Source organism: Schistocerca gregaria, unplaced genomic scaffold (genome assembly GCF_023897955.1).
Source record: "Schistocerca gregaria isolate iqSchGreg1 unplaced genomic scaffold, iqSchGreg1.2 ptg001165l, whole genome shotgun sequence".
Classification (NCBI taxonomy): Eukaryota; Metazoa; Arthropoda; class Insecta; order Orthoptera; family Acrididae; genus Schistocerca; species Schistocerca gregaria.
In genome coordinates, this window is record NW_026062496.1 from 18392 (window position 1) to 30947 (window position 12556).

The 12556-nt window shown below is 48.0% G+C and overlaps 20 non-coding genes across 20 annotated transcripts; all 20 read left to right on the forward strand.

The window, feature by feature from the left end:
- Positions 1–1687: 1687 nt before the first annotated feature.
- On the forward strand, positions 1688–1760 carry Trnaf-gaa (transfer RNA phenylalanine (anticodon GAA)). The gene has a single exon. It is a non-coding gene; the product is annotated as a tRNA-Phe (tRNA).
- A 536-nt stretch (positions 1761–2296) lies between these two features.
- Positions 2297–2369, forward strand: Trnak-uuu (transfer RNA lysine (anticodon UUU)). Its single transcript has one exon. It is a non-coding gene; the product is annotated as a tRNA-Lys (tRNA).
- Positions 2370–2506: 137 nt separating this feature from the next.
- On the forward strand, positions 2507–2588 carry Trnas-cga (transfer RNA serine (anticodon CGA)). Its single transcript has one exon. It is a non-coding gene; the product is annotated as a tRNA-Ser (tRNA).
- Positions 2589–3296: 708 nt separating this feature from the next.
- Trnas-uga (transfer RNA serine (anticodon UGA)) lies at positions 3297–3378 on the forward strand. Its single transcript has one exon. It is a non-coding gene; the product is annotated as a tRNA-Ser (tRNA).
- Positions 3379–3962: 584 nt separating this feature from the next.
- Trnaf-gaa (transfer RNA phenylalanine (anticodon GAA)) lies at positions 3963–4035 on the forward strand. The gene has a single exon. It is a non-coding gene; the product is annotated as a tRNA-Phe (tRNA).
- A 536-nt stretch (positions 4036–4571) lies between these two features.
- On the forward strand, positions 4572–4644 carry Trnak-uuu (transfer RNA lysine (anticodon UUU)). Its single transcript has one exon. It is a non-coding gene; the product is annotated as a tRNA-Lys (tRNA).
- A 137-nt stretch (positions 4645–4781) lies between these two features.
- Trnas-cga (transfer RNA serine (anticodon CGA)) lies at positions 4782–4863 on the forward strand. The gene has a single exon. It is a non-coding gene; the product is annotated as a tRNA-Ser (tRNA).
- A 708-nt stretch (positions 4864–5571) lies between these two features.
- Trnas-uga (transfer RNA serine (anticodon UGA)) lies at positions 5572–5653 on the forward strand. Its single transcript has one exon. It is a non-coding gene; the product is annotated as a tRNA-Ser (tRNA).
- Positions 5654–6237: 584 nt separating this feature from the next.
- Positions 6238–6310, forward strand: Trnaf-gaa (transfer RNA phenylalanine (anticodon GAA)). Its single transcript has one exon. It is a non-coding gene; the product is annotated as a tRNA-Phe (tRNA).
- A 536-nt stretch (positions 6311–6846) lies between these two features.
- Trnak-uuu (transfer RNA lysine (anticodon UUU)) lies at positions 6847–6919 on the forward strand. The gene has a single exon. It is a non-coding gene; the product is annotated as a tRNA-Lys (tRNA).
- Positions 6920–7056: 137 nt separating this feature from the next.
- On the forward strand, positions 7057–7138 carry Trnas-cga (transfer RNA serine (anticodon CGA)). Its single transcript has one exon. It is a non-coding gene; the product is annotated as a tRNA-Ser (tRNA).
- Positions 7139–7846: 708 nt separating this feature from the next.
- Trnas-uga (transfer RNA serine (anticodon UGA)) lies at positions 7847–7928 on the forward strand. The gene has a single exon. It is a non-coding gene; the product is annotated as a tRNA-Ser (tRNA).
- A 584-nt stretch (positions 7929–8512) lies between these two features.
- Trnaf-gaa (transfer RNA phenylalanine (anticodon GAA)) lies at positions 8513–8585 on the forward strand. Its single transcript has one exon. It is a non-coding gene; the product is annotated as a tRNA-Phe (tRNA).
- Positions 8586–9121: 536 nt separating this feature from the next.
- On the forward strand, positions 9122–9194 carry Trnak-uuu (transfer RNA lysine (anticodon UUU)). Its single transcript has one exon. It is a non-coding gene; the product is annotated as a tRNA-Lys (tRNA).
- Positions 9195–9331: 137 nt separating this feature from the next.
- On the forward strand, positions 9332–9413 carry Trnas-cga (transfer RNA serine (anticodon CGA)). Its single transcript has one exon. It is a non-coding gene; the product is annotated as a tRNA-Ser (tRNA).
- A 708-nt stretch (positions 9414–10121) lies between these two features.
- Trnas-uga (transfer RNA serine (anticodon UGA)) lies at positions 10122–10203 on the forward strand. Its single transcript has one exon. It is a non-coding gene; the product is annotated as a tRNA-Ser (tRNA).
- Positions 10204–10787: 584 nt separating this feature from the next.
- On the forward strand, positions 10788–10860 carry Trnaf-gaa (transfer RNA phenylalanine (anticodon GAA)). Its single transcript has one exon. It is a non-coding gene; the product is annotated as a tRNA-Phe (tRNA).
- Positions 10861–11396: 536 nt separating this feature from the next.
- Trnak-uuu (transfer RNA lysine (anticodon UUU)) lies at positions 11397–11469 on the forward strand. Its single transcript has one exon. It is a non-coding gene; the product is annotated as a tRNA-Lys (tRNA).
- A 137-nt stretch (positions 11470–11606) lies between these two features.
- Trnas-cga (transfer RNA serine (anticodon CGA)) lies at positions 11607–11688 on the forward strand. Its single transcript has one exon. It is a non-coding gene; the product is annotated as a tRNA-Ser (tRNA).
- Positions 11689–12396: 708 nt separating this feature from the next.
- Trnas-uga (transfer RNA serine (anticodon UGA)) lies at positions 12397–12478 on the forward strand. The gene has a single exon. It is a non-coding gene; the product is annotated as a tRNA-Ser (tRNA).
- Positions 12479–12556: the final 78 nt, after the last annotated feature.

The following is a 12556-nucleotide window of genomic DNA, read 5'->3' on the forward strand; positions in this document are numbered from 1 at the left end:
GTCAACTGGATAATAGGTCACACAGTGCACTATATTTTTAGTACTGGCGATAAGAACAAAGACGATTTCGTTCTATACCTGACCCTGCAGCACAGCATGATCGCACGCGAACGTAACTACAAGGCGACCTTTGCCAACTTTTTAAGCAAGACCATTGTGTGATATGCGATTCGACACTCGACCCGTCAGCCTTGCCATGACGGGGAACGTAATATTTAAAGAACGCCCGAAACTATACCACGAGACATGAATGCATGTTTAACCTTCTTTCGAAGTAAGGCGAAACCGACTATTCGCTACATCATTGAGGAGCAGCAGAGGACAATAACAGACGAAAGATGTGAAGACAACACTAGAGAAAAAAACAAACACTTTTCGTTTTCTTATATTTTGCACCAACAAAGGAGAAGATTCCTTTTTAATCACTTATTTCTTATTTATTTATTTATTAATCCTAACCAGAAAAGGTACTTTAGTTCGAACACTGCTTAACATAGTTGATAGTGTCATCATTTTTTTTTGCCGTTAACGCCTCACTCACCTAGAAGAAACGGATTGAGTTCTGGTGGAAGAATGGATCCCTTCTGGTAGATCCTCATAAAAAAAAAAAGAGGAAAAAAAAAAGTGGTTCAAACAAAATTATAAATAAAAAAAATAAAAAATTAAAAAAATTTCACATATACAAATGGGTGACTGGTATGGGGGCGACATCGAGGCCAGGCCTCAGGATTCTTGACCCCTGCCCTCTTTGCCGCCGCCTGCCTGCCACTACTTCATTAAAAAAAAAAAAAAAACAAAAAAAAAACAAAAAATAAAAATAAAAAAAATAAAAAAAAAAGTGGCTAGGATACCTGGCTCTCACCCAGGAGGTAAAAAAAAAAGGTAAAAAAAAAACAAAAAAAAAAAAAAAAAAAAAAAAAAAAAAGTGGTAGAGTACTGGTCTAATAAACCAGGGGTCGTAGGTCCCATCCTCACAGGAGAAAGATTAATTTTGGAAATCAGTTGCGCGTCAAAAAAAAAAAAAAAAAAAAAAAAGTGGTTAAGGCGTCTGACTTGAAATCAGATTCCCTCTGGGAGCGTAGGTTCGAGTCCTGCCGACTGCGGAAATTTTGTAGCTCTCAAAAGATGGGCGTTCAGCTGCATTCTAGCAGTTGCGTCACTACTAAACACGTGGGTCGCCGGCAATGTGCAGTATTATTGGCTGCAGCGCTACAGTGGCACCCAGAAGCCACAGCTCATCGCCTCGTCACACTGCCGTCCACCAGGTGTGAGTGCAAGTGTCGCCTCTCTGGGCAGTGCAGATGTGTCCATTTTAGCTTGCAGACAGTTACGTGTAGCAATTTATGAGCTAACGCAAGTCAAATGTTTTAGCGTGTGTATCTGCTAGATACTGCCTCTCACATGGTAGAGAGGCTCACTCCTTCTTGTGTCTCGTTCTCTGCACACGAGTTGCACGTGGCATCGATATAGCATAGGTTTTCTAGAGAAAGCGAAGTCAATATTACATGAATCGAGTCGACATGTTTGCTTCTTACGATGATGGAATCAGAAGAAATGTGTGTGGTACTTCACTGCATCTGCTGCTCGCCTTTCAGCGTCCCTATGTCTTATCAGACGAAGATGACTGTGAAATTGGCGGCGATTCAGAGGTTAACGAAGACGCGCAAATCTGCGGACTTAGGTGTGAGCCGAAATAGCTCAGTTGGGAGAGCGTTAGACTGAAGATCTAAAGGTCCCTGGTTCGATCCCGGGTTTCGGCAAGCGTATGTTTTGAAGCTGATGCCAATGGAATTGCTCCGAGTCTGTGATGATGTAGGTACAGCCGATAACAAAAATGACTCTATCCTGTAACTGTTCAGGTTGTCTAGTGCTTGCCGTAAGAGGAACACAGTAGGCAACTCCCTGAGAAGTAAGAAAATACGAAAAGTCCTACCGACTGCGTTCCTTTTTTTGTGTCAGGAGGTGAAGAACGTCTCCAACGGAACCGTGAAATGAGCGAAAACGTGGGAAGCATTGCATTCGAAATGCTTGTGAAATTTCCAATTACTCAGTGAGTGTCGACAAAACACGTAAATCCTCTACTCCAACGTATGAGACCTAACGACTGCTGCGGTTTGTTTTTGCATCGTGTGTCAGCATTCTTCGATAGTCTGCTACGAGCTTAGCGCGACACGTTTGTAGACAGCATTCAGGCGACGTTTAATTAGTAACAGCTCCATGCAGCGATAGCACAGCTGTGAAGGACATGAGTCAATGTACAGCTGTGCATCGTGGGATGTTCTCTACTGTCGTGTGAGCCTGGATAGCTCAGTCGGTAGAGCATTAGGCTTTTAACCTAAGGGTCCAGGGTTCAAGTCCCTGTTCGGGCGGAAATTTTAATACTTTGGTAGCGATTCCTCTGGTAGCGGTGGAAACACTACGGAAAAGAATGCAGCTACGCCGTTTTCTGATGCCACATAGCTTTAAACCGCAGAAGTTGCATGTGTCGGAGAACCTCGACCTACGGGCAGTCGTGGCCGAGTGGTTAAGGCGTCTGATTCGAAATTAGATTCCCTCTGGGAGCGTAGGTTCGAATCCTACCGGCTGCGTGCGATTTTGCGTAAAGAGGAGCAAATATTTTCACACACGTGAACGCGGTTGCAAACCGATGGCGCCATCTTCAACAAGACGAAAATTTCCGTTTAACAACACTGAGTGTCGCGACGGCTGCTGCTTACTGTGGCTACCGGTTCTCCTCTCACTGACGCTGGGACTGCAGAAAGCCGTCGCAGGCCCACGAGTGCGCTCCCGTCATTTTCTCGCGTCGACGCCGAGTTCGTGAGTACACAGACGTGCTTGGAAGCGTTGGACAGAGCCAACATTCATTTCTCTCTTTTTTAAGAATCGCAATTCGGTCATTCGAGTGCGGAAAAAGCAATGGTGCAGCGTTTCTTTTCTTAAGATCTCGCAGCTACTTGCAAGTATGTCGACCACTTAAGACGACAGAAAACTAGCGTCAGCGGTGCGTCAGTGGGAAGTCGGTGAAGTCGCCATTGGAGCCATAAGCCAGTAATTACGTCATGCGAATCACTCGCATGCCACACAGCTGTACGATAGCTCAGTCGGTAGAGCGTTTGATTTTCAACCAAAGGGTGTTGGGTTCAACGCCATGTCTAGGCGAAAATTAATACACTTTCGTAACGGCTAATGTGCTGGCAATGGAAACACTACAGAAAAGAGTGAGGCCACGCCGCTTTCTGCCATTGGATTGCTTCTAAAGGTGCACTTTCACGTGTCGGAAGACGCTACTGCTACCGGCAGTCGTGGCCGAGTGGTTAAGGCGTCTGACTTGAAATCAGATTCCCTCTGGGAGCGTAGGTTCGAGTCCTGCCGACTGCGGAAATTTTGTAGCTCTCAAAAGATGGGCGTTCAGCTGCATTCTAGCAGTTGCGTCACTACTAAACACGTGGGTCGCCGGCAATGTGCAGTATTATTGGCTGCAGCGCTACAGTGGCACCCAGAAGCCACAGCTCATCGCCTCGTCACACTGCCGTCCACCAGGTGTGAGTGCAAGTGTCGCCTCTCTGGGCAGTGCAGATGTGTCCATTTTAGCTTGCAGACAGTTACGTGTAGCAATTTATGAGCTAACGCAAGTCAAATGTTTTAGCGTGTGTATCTGCTAGATACTGCCTCTCACATGGTAGAGAGGCTCACTCCTTCTTGTGTCTCGTTCTCTGCACACGAGTTGCACGTGGCATCGATATAGCATAGGTTTTCTAGAGAAAGCGAAGTCAATATTACATGAATCGAGTCGACATGTTTGCTTCTTACGATGATGGAATCAGAAGAAATGTGTGTGGTACTTCACTGCATCTGCTGCTCGCCTTTCAGCGTCCCTATGTCTTATCAGACGAAGATGACTGTGAAATTGGCGGCGATTCAGAGGTTAACGAAGACGCGCAAATCTGCGGACTTAGGTGTGAGCCGAAATAGCTCAGTTGGGAGAGCGTTAGACTGAAGATCTAAAGGTCCCTGGTTCGATCCCGGGTTTCGGCAAGCGTATGTTTTGAAGCTGATGCCAATGGAATTGCTCCGAGTCTGTGATGATGTAGGTACAGCCGATAACAAAAATGACTCTATCCTGTAACTGTTCAGGTTGTCTAGTGCTTGCCGTAAGAGGAACACAGTAGGCAACTCCCTGAGAAGTAAGAAAATACGAAAAGTCCTACCGACTGCGTTCCTTTTTTTGTGTCAGGAGGTGAAGAACGTCTCCAACGGAACCGTGAAATGAGCGAAAACGTGGGAAGCATTGCATTCGAAATGCTTGTGAAATTTCCAATTACTCAGTGAGTGTCGACAAAACACGTAAATCCTCTACTCCAACGTATGAGACCTAACGACTGCTGCGGTTTGTTTTTGCATCGTGTGTCAGCATTCTTCGATAGTCTGCTACGAGCTTAGCGCGACACGTTTGTAGACAGCATTCAGGCGACGTTTAATTAGTAACAGCTCCATGCAGCGATAGCACAGCTGTGAAGGACATGAGTCAATGTACAGCTGTGCATCGTGGGATGTTCTCTACTGTCGTGTGAGCCCGGATAGCTCAGTCGGTAGAGCATTAGGCTTTTAACCTAAGGGTCCAGGGTTCAAGTCCCTGTTCGGGCGGAAATTTTAATACTTTGGTAGCGATTCCTCTGGTAGCGGTGGAAACACTACGGAAAAGAATGCAGCTACGCCGTTTTCTGATGCCACATAGCTTTAAACCGCAGAAGTTGCATGTGTCGGAGAACCTCGACCTACGGGCAGTCGTGGCCGAGTGGTTAAGGCGTCTGATTCGAAATTAGATTCCCTCTGGGAGCGTAGGTTCGAATCCTACCGGCTGCGTGCGATTTTGCGTAAAGAGGAGCAAATATTTTCACACACGTGAACGCGGTTGCAAACCGATGGCGCCATCTTCAACAAGACGAAAATTTCCGTTTAACAATACTGAGTGTCGCGACGGCTGCTGCTTACTGTGGCTACCGGTTCTCCTCTCACTGACGCTGGGACTGCAGAAAGCCGTCGCAGGCCCACGAGTGCGCTCCCGTCATTTTCTCGCGTCGACGCCGAGTTCGTGAGTACACAGACGTGCTTGGAAGCGTTGGACAGAGCCAACATTCATTTCTCTCTTTTTTAAGAATCGCAATTCGGTCATTCGAGTGCGGAAAAAGCAATGGTGCAGCGTTTCTTTTCTTAAGATCTCGCAGCTACTTGCAAGTATGTCGACCACTTAAGACGACAGAAAACTAGCGTCAGCGGTGCGTCAGTGGGAAGTCGGTGAAGTCGCCATTGGAGCCATAAGCCAGTAATTACGTCATGCGAATCACTCGCATGCCACACAGCTGTACGATAGCTCAGTCGGTAGAGCGTTTGATTTTCAACCAAAGGGTGTTGGGTTCAACGCCATGTCTAGGCGAAAATTAATACACTTTCGTAACGGCTAATGTGCTGGCAATGGAAACACTACAGAAAAGAGTGAGGCCACGCCGCTTTCTGCCATTGGATTGCTTCTAAAGGTGCACTTTCACGTGTCGGAAGACGCTACTGCTACCGGCAGTCGTGGCCGAGTGGTTAAGGCGTCTGACTTGAAATCAGATTCCCTCTGGGAGCGTAGGTTCGAGTCCTGCCGACTGCGGAAATTTTGTAGCTCTCAAAAGATGGGCGTTCAGCTGCATTCTAGCAGTTGCGTCACTACTAAACACGTGGGTCGCCGGCAATGTGCAGTATTATTGGCTGCAGCGCTACAGTGGCACCCAGAAGCCACAGCTCATCGCCTCGTCACACTGCCGTCCACCAGGTGTGAGTGCAAGTGTCGCCTCTCTGGGCAGTGCAGATGTGTCCATTTTAGCTTGCAGACAGTTACGTGTAGCAATTTATGAGCTAACGCAAGTCAAATGTTTTAGCGTGTGTATCTGCTAGATACTGCCTCTCACATGGTAGAGAGGCTCACTCCTTCTTGTGTCTCGTTCTCTGCACACGAGTTGCACGTGGCATCGATATAGCATAGGTTTTCTAGAGAAAGCGAAGTCAATATTACATGAATCGAGTCGACATGTTTGCTTCTTACGATGATGGAATCAGAAGAAATGTGTGTGGTACTTCACTGCATCTGCTGCTCGCCTTTCAGCGTCCCTATGTCTTATCAGACGAAGATGACTGTGAAATTGGCGGCGATTCAGAGGTTAACGAAGACGCGCAAATCTGCGGACTTAGGTGTGAGCCGAAATAGCTCAGTTGGGAGAGCGTTAGACTGAAGATCTAAAGGTCCCTGGTTCGATCCCGGGTTTCGGCAAGCGTATGTTTTGAAGCTGATGCCAATGGAATTGCTCCGAGTCTGTGATGATGTAGGTACAGCCGATAACAAAAATGACTCTATCCTGTAACTGTTCAGGTTGTCTAGTGCTTGCCGTAAGAGGAACACAGTAGGCAACTCCCTGAGAAGTAAGAAAATACGAAAAGTCCTACCGACTGCGTTCCTTTTTTTGTGTCAGGAGGTGAAGAACGTCTCCAACGGAACCGTGAAATGAGCGAAAACGTGGGAAGCATTGCATTCGAAATGCTTGTGAAATTTCCAATTACTCAGTGAGTGTCGACAAAACACGTAAATCCTCTACTCCAACGTATGAGACCTAACGACTGCTGCGGTTTGTTTTTGCATCGTGTGTCAGCATTCTTCGATAGTCTGCTACGAGCTTAGCGCGACACGTTTGTAGACAGCATTCAGGCGACGTTTAATTAGTAACAGCTCCATGCAGCGATAGCACAGCTGTGAAGGACATGAGTCAATGTACAGCTGTGCATCGTGGGATGTTCTCTACTGTCGTGTGAGCCCGGATAGCTCAGTCGGTAGAGCATTAGGCTTTTAACCTAAGGGTCCAGGGTTCAAGTCCCTGTTCGGGCGGAAATTTTAATACTTTGGTAGCGATTCCTCTGGTAGCGGTGGAAACACTACGGAAAAGAATGCAGCTACGCCGTTTTCTGATGCCACATAGCTTTAAACCGCAGAAGTTGCATGTGTCGGAGAACCTCGACCTACGGGCAGTCGTGGCCGAGTGGTTAAGGCGTCTGATTCGAAATTAGATTCCCTCTGGGAGCGTAGGTTCGAATCCTACCGGCTGCGTGCGATTTTGCGTAAAGAGGAGCAAATATTTTCACACACGTGAACGCGGTTGCAAACCGATGGCGCCATCTTCAACAAGACGAAAATTTCCGTTTAACAACACTGAGTGTCGCGACGGCTGCTGCTTACTGTGGCTACCGGTTCTCCTCTCACTGACGCTGGGACTGCAGAAAGCCGTCGCAGGCCCACGAGTGCGCTCCCGTCATTTTCTCGCGTCGACGCCGAGTTCGTGAGTACACAGACGTGCTTGGAAGCGTTGGACAGAGCCAACATTCATTTCTCTCTTTTTTAAGAATCGCAATTCGGTCATTCGAGTGCGGAAAAAGCAATGGTGCAGCGTTTCTTTTCTTAAGATCTCGCAGCTACTTGCAAGTATGTCGACCACTTAAGACGACAGAAAACTAGCGTCAGCGGTGCGTCAGTGGGAAGTCGGTGAAGTCGCCATTGGAGCCATAAGCCAGTAATTACGTCATGCGAATCACTCGCATGCCACACAGCTGTACGATAGCTCAGTCGGTAGAGCGTTTGATTTTCAACCAAAGGGTGTTGGGTTCAACGCCATGTCTAGGCGAAAATTAATACACTTTCGTAACGGCTAATGTGCTGGCAATGGAAACACTACAGAAAAGAGTGAGGCCACGCCGCTTTCTGCCATTGGATTGCTTCTAAAGGTGCACTTTCACGTGTCGGAAGACGCTACTGCTACCGGCAGTCGTGGCCGAGTGGTTAAGGCGTCTGACTTGAAATCAGATTCCCTCTGGGAGCGTAGGTTCGAGTCCTGCCGACTGCGGAAATTTTGTAGCTCTCAAAAGATGGGCGTTCAGCTGCATTCTAGCAGTTGCGTCACTACTAAACACGTGGGTCGCCGGCAATGTGCAGTATTATTGGCTGCAGCGCTACAGTGGCACCCAGAAGCCACAGCTCATCGCCTCGTCACACTGCCGTCCACCAGGTGTGAGTGCAAGTGTCGCCTCTCTGGGCAGTGCAGATGTGTCCATTTTAGCTTGCAGACAGTTACGTGTAGCAATTTATGAGCTAACGCAAGTCAAATGTTTTAGCGTGTGTATCTGCTAGATACTGCCTCTCACATGGTAGAGAGGCTCACTCCTTCTTGTGTCTCGTTCTCTGCACACGAGTTGCACGTGGCATCGATATAGCATAGGTTTTCTAGAGAAAGCGAAGTCAATATTACATGAATCGAGTCGACATGTTTGCTTCTTACGATGATGGAATCAGAAGAAATGTGTGTGGTACTTCACTGCATCTGCTGCTCGCCTTTCAGCGTCCCTATGTCTTATCAGACGAAGATGACTGTGAAATTGGCGGCGATTCAGAGGTTAACGAAGACGCGCAAATCTGCGGACTTAGGTGTGAGCCGAAATAGCTCAGTTGGGAGAGCGTTAGACTGAAGATCTAAAGGTCCCTGGTTCGATCCCGGGTTTCGGCAAGCGTATGTTTTGAAGCTGATGCCAATGGAATTGCTCCGAGTCTGTGATGATGTAGGTACAGCCGATAACAAAAATGACTCTATCCTGTAACTGTTCAGGTTGTCTAGTGCTTGCCGTAAGAGGAACACAGTAGGCAACTCCCTGAGAAGTAAGAAAATACGAAAAGTCCTACCGACTGCGTTCCTTTTTTTGTGTCAGGAGGTGAAGAACGTCTCCAACGGAACCGTGAAATGAGCGAAAACGTGGGAAGCATTGCATTCGAAATGCTTGTGAAATTTCCAATTACTCAGTGAGTGTCGACAAAACACGTAAATCCTCTACTCCAACGTATGAGACCTAACGACTGCTGCGGTTTGTTTTTGCATCGTGTGTCAGCATTCTTCGATAGTCTGCTACGAGCTTAGCGCGACACGTTTGTAGACAGCATTCAGGCGACGTTTAATTAGTAACAGCTCCATGCAGCGATAGCACAGCTGTGAAGGACATGAGTCAATGTACAGCTGTGCATCGTGGGATGTTCTCTACTGTCGTGTGAGCCCGGATAGCTCAGTCGGTAGAGCATTAGGCTTTTAACCTAAGGGTCCAGGGTTCAAGTCCCTGTTCGGGCGGAAATTTTAATACTTTGGTAGCGATTCCTCTGGTAGCGGTGGAAACACTACGGAAAAGAATGCAGCTACGCCGTTTTCTGATGCCACATAGCTTTAAACCGCAGAAGTTGCATGTGTCGGAGAACCTCGACCTACGGGCAGTCGTGGCCGAGTGGTTAAGGCGTCTGATTCGAAATTAGATTCCCTCTGGGAGCGTAGGTTCGAATCCTACCGGCTGCGTGCGATTTTGCGTAAAGAGGAGCAAATATTTTCACACACGTGAACGCGGTTGCAAACCGATGGCGCCATCTTCAACAAGACGAAAATTTCCGTTTAACAACACTGAGTGTCGCGACGGCTGCTGCTTACTGTGGCTACCGGTTCTCCTCTCACTGACGCTGGGACTGCAGAAAGCCGTCGCAGGCCCACGAGTGCGCTCCCGTCATTTTCTCGCGTCGACGCCGAGTTCGTGAGTACACAGACGTGCTTGGAAGCGTTGGACAGAGCCAACATTCATTTCTCTCTTTTTTAAGAATCGCAATTCGGTCATTCGAGTGCGGAAAAAGCAATGGTGCAGCGTTTCTTTTCTTAAGATCTCGCAGCTACTTGCAAGTATGTCGACCACTTAAGACGACAGAAAACTAGCGTCAGCGGTGCGTCAGTGGGAAGTCGGTGAAGTCGCCATTGGAGCCATAAGCCAGTAATTACGTCATGCGAATCACTCGCATGCCACACAGCTGTACGATAGCTCAGTCGGTAGAGCGTTTGATTTTCAACCAAAGGGTGTTGGGTTCAACGCCATGTCTAGGCGAAAATTAATACACTTTCGTAACGGCTAATGTGCTGGCAATGGAAACACTACAGAAAAGAGTGAGGCCACGCCGCTTTCTGCCATTGGATTGCTTCTAAAGGTGCACTTTCACGTGTCGGAAGACGCTACTGCTACCGGCAGTCGTGGCCGAGTGGTTAAGGCGTCTGACTTGAAATCAGATTCCCTCTGGGAGCGTAGGTTCGAGTCCTGCCGACTGCGGAAATTTTGTAGCTCTCAAAAGATGGGCGTTCAGCTGCATTCTAGCAGTTGCGTCACTACTAAACACGTGGGTCGCCGGCAATGTGCAGTATTATTGGCTGCAGCGCTACAGTGGCACCCAGAAGCCACAGCTCATCGCCTCGTCACACTGCCGTCCACCAGGTGTGAGTGCAAGTGTCGCCTCTCTGGGCAGTGCAGATGTGTCCATTTTAGCTTGCAGACAGTTACGTGTAGCAATTTATGAGCTAACGCAAGTCAAATGTTTTAGCGTGTGTATCTGCTAGATACTGCCTCTCACATGGTAGAGAGGCTCACTCCTTCTTGTGTCTCGTTCTCTGCACACGAGTTGCACGTGGCATCGATATAGCATAGGTTTTCTAGAGAAAGCGAAGTCAATATTACATGAATCGAGTCGACATGTTTGCTTCTTACGATGATGGAATCAGAAGAAATGTGTGTGGTACTTCACTGCATCTGCTGCTCGCCTTTCAGCGTCCCTATGTCTTATCAGACGAAGATGACTGTGAAATTGGCGGCGATTCAGAGGTTAACGAAGACGCGCAAATCTGCGGACTTAGGTGTGAGCCGAAATAGCTCAGTTGGGAGAGCGTTAGACTGAAGATCTAAAGGTCCCTGGTTCGATCCCGGGTTTCGGCAAGCGTATGTTTTGAAGCTGATGCCAATGGAATTGCTCCGAGTCTGTGATGATGTAGGTACAGCCGATAACAAAAATGACTCTATCCTGTAACTGTTCAGGTTGTCTAGTGCTTGCCGTAAGAGGAACACAGTAGGCAACTCCCTGAGAAGTAAGAAAATACGAAAAGTCCTACCGACTGCGTTCCTTTTTTTGTGTCAGGAGGTGAAGAACGTCTCCAACGGAACCGTGAAATGAGCGAAAACGTGGGAAGCATTGCATTCGAAATGCTTGTGAAATTTCCAATTACTCAGTGAGTGTCGACAAAACACGTAAATCCTCTACTCCAACGTATGAGACCTAACGACTGCTGCGGTTTGTTTTTGCATCGTGTGTCAGCATTCTTCGATAGTCTGCTACGAGCTTAGCGCGACACGTTTGTAGACAGCATTCAGGCGACGTTTAATTAGTAACAGCTCCATGCAGCGATAGCACAGCTGTGAAGGACATGAGTCAATGTACAGCTGTGCATCGTGGGATGTTCTCTACTGTCGTGTGAGCCCGGATAGCTCAGTCGGTAGAGCATTAGGCTTTTAACCTAAGGGTCCAGGGTTCAAGTCCCTGTTCGGGCGGAAATTTTAATACTTTGGTAGCGATTCCTCTGGTAGCGGTGGAAACACTACGGAAAAGAATGCAGCTACGCCGTTTTCTGATGCCACATAGCTTTAAACCGCAGAAGTTGCATGTGTCGGAGAACCTCGACCTACGGGCAGTCGTGGCCGAGTGGTTAAGGCGTCTGATTCGAAATTAGATTCCCTCTGGGAGCGTAGGTTCGAATCCTACCGGCTGCGTGCGATTTTGCGTAAAGAGGAGCAAATATTTTCACACACGTGAACGCGGTTGCAAACCGATGGCGCCATCTTCAACAAGACGAAAATTTCCGTTTAACAATACTGAGTGTCGCGACGGCTGCTGCTTACTGTGGCTACCGGTTCTCCTCTCACTGACGCTGGGACTGCAGAAAGCCGTCGCAGGCCCACGAGTGCGCTCCCGTCATTTTCTCGCGTCGACGCCGAGTTCGTGAGTACACAGACGTGCTTGGAAGCGTTGGACAGAGCCAACATTCATTTCTCTCTTTTTTAAGAATCGCAATTCGGTCATTCGAGTGCGGAAAAAGCAATGGTGCAGCGTTTCTTTTCTTAAGATCTCGCAGCTACTTGCAAGTATGTCGACCACTTAAGACGACAGAAAACTAGCGTCAGCGGTGCGTCAGTGGGAAGTCGGTGAAGTCGCCATTGGAGCCATAAGCCAGTAATTACGTCATGCGAATCACTCGCATGCCACACAGCTGTACGATAGCTCAGTCGGTAGAGCGTTTGATTTTCAACCAAAGGGTGTTGGGTTCAACGCCATGTCTAGGAGAAAATTAATACACTTTCGTAACGGCTAATGTGCTGGCAATGGAAACACTACAGAAAAGAGTGAGGCCACGCCGCTTTCTGCCATTGGATTGCTTCCAAAGGTGCACTTTCACGTGTCGGAAGACGCTACTGCTACCGGCAGTCGTGGCCGAGTGGTTAAGGCGTCTGACTTGAAATCAGATTCCCTCTGGGAGCGTAGGTTCGAGTCCTGCCGACTGCGGAAATTTTGTAGCTCTCAAAAGATGGGCGTTCAGCTGCATTCTAGCAGTTGCGTCACTACTAAACACGTGGGTCGCCG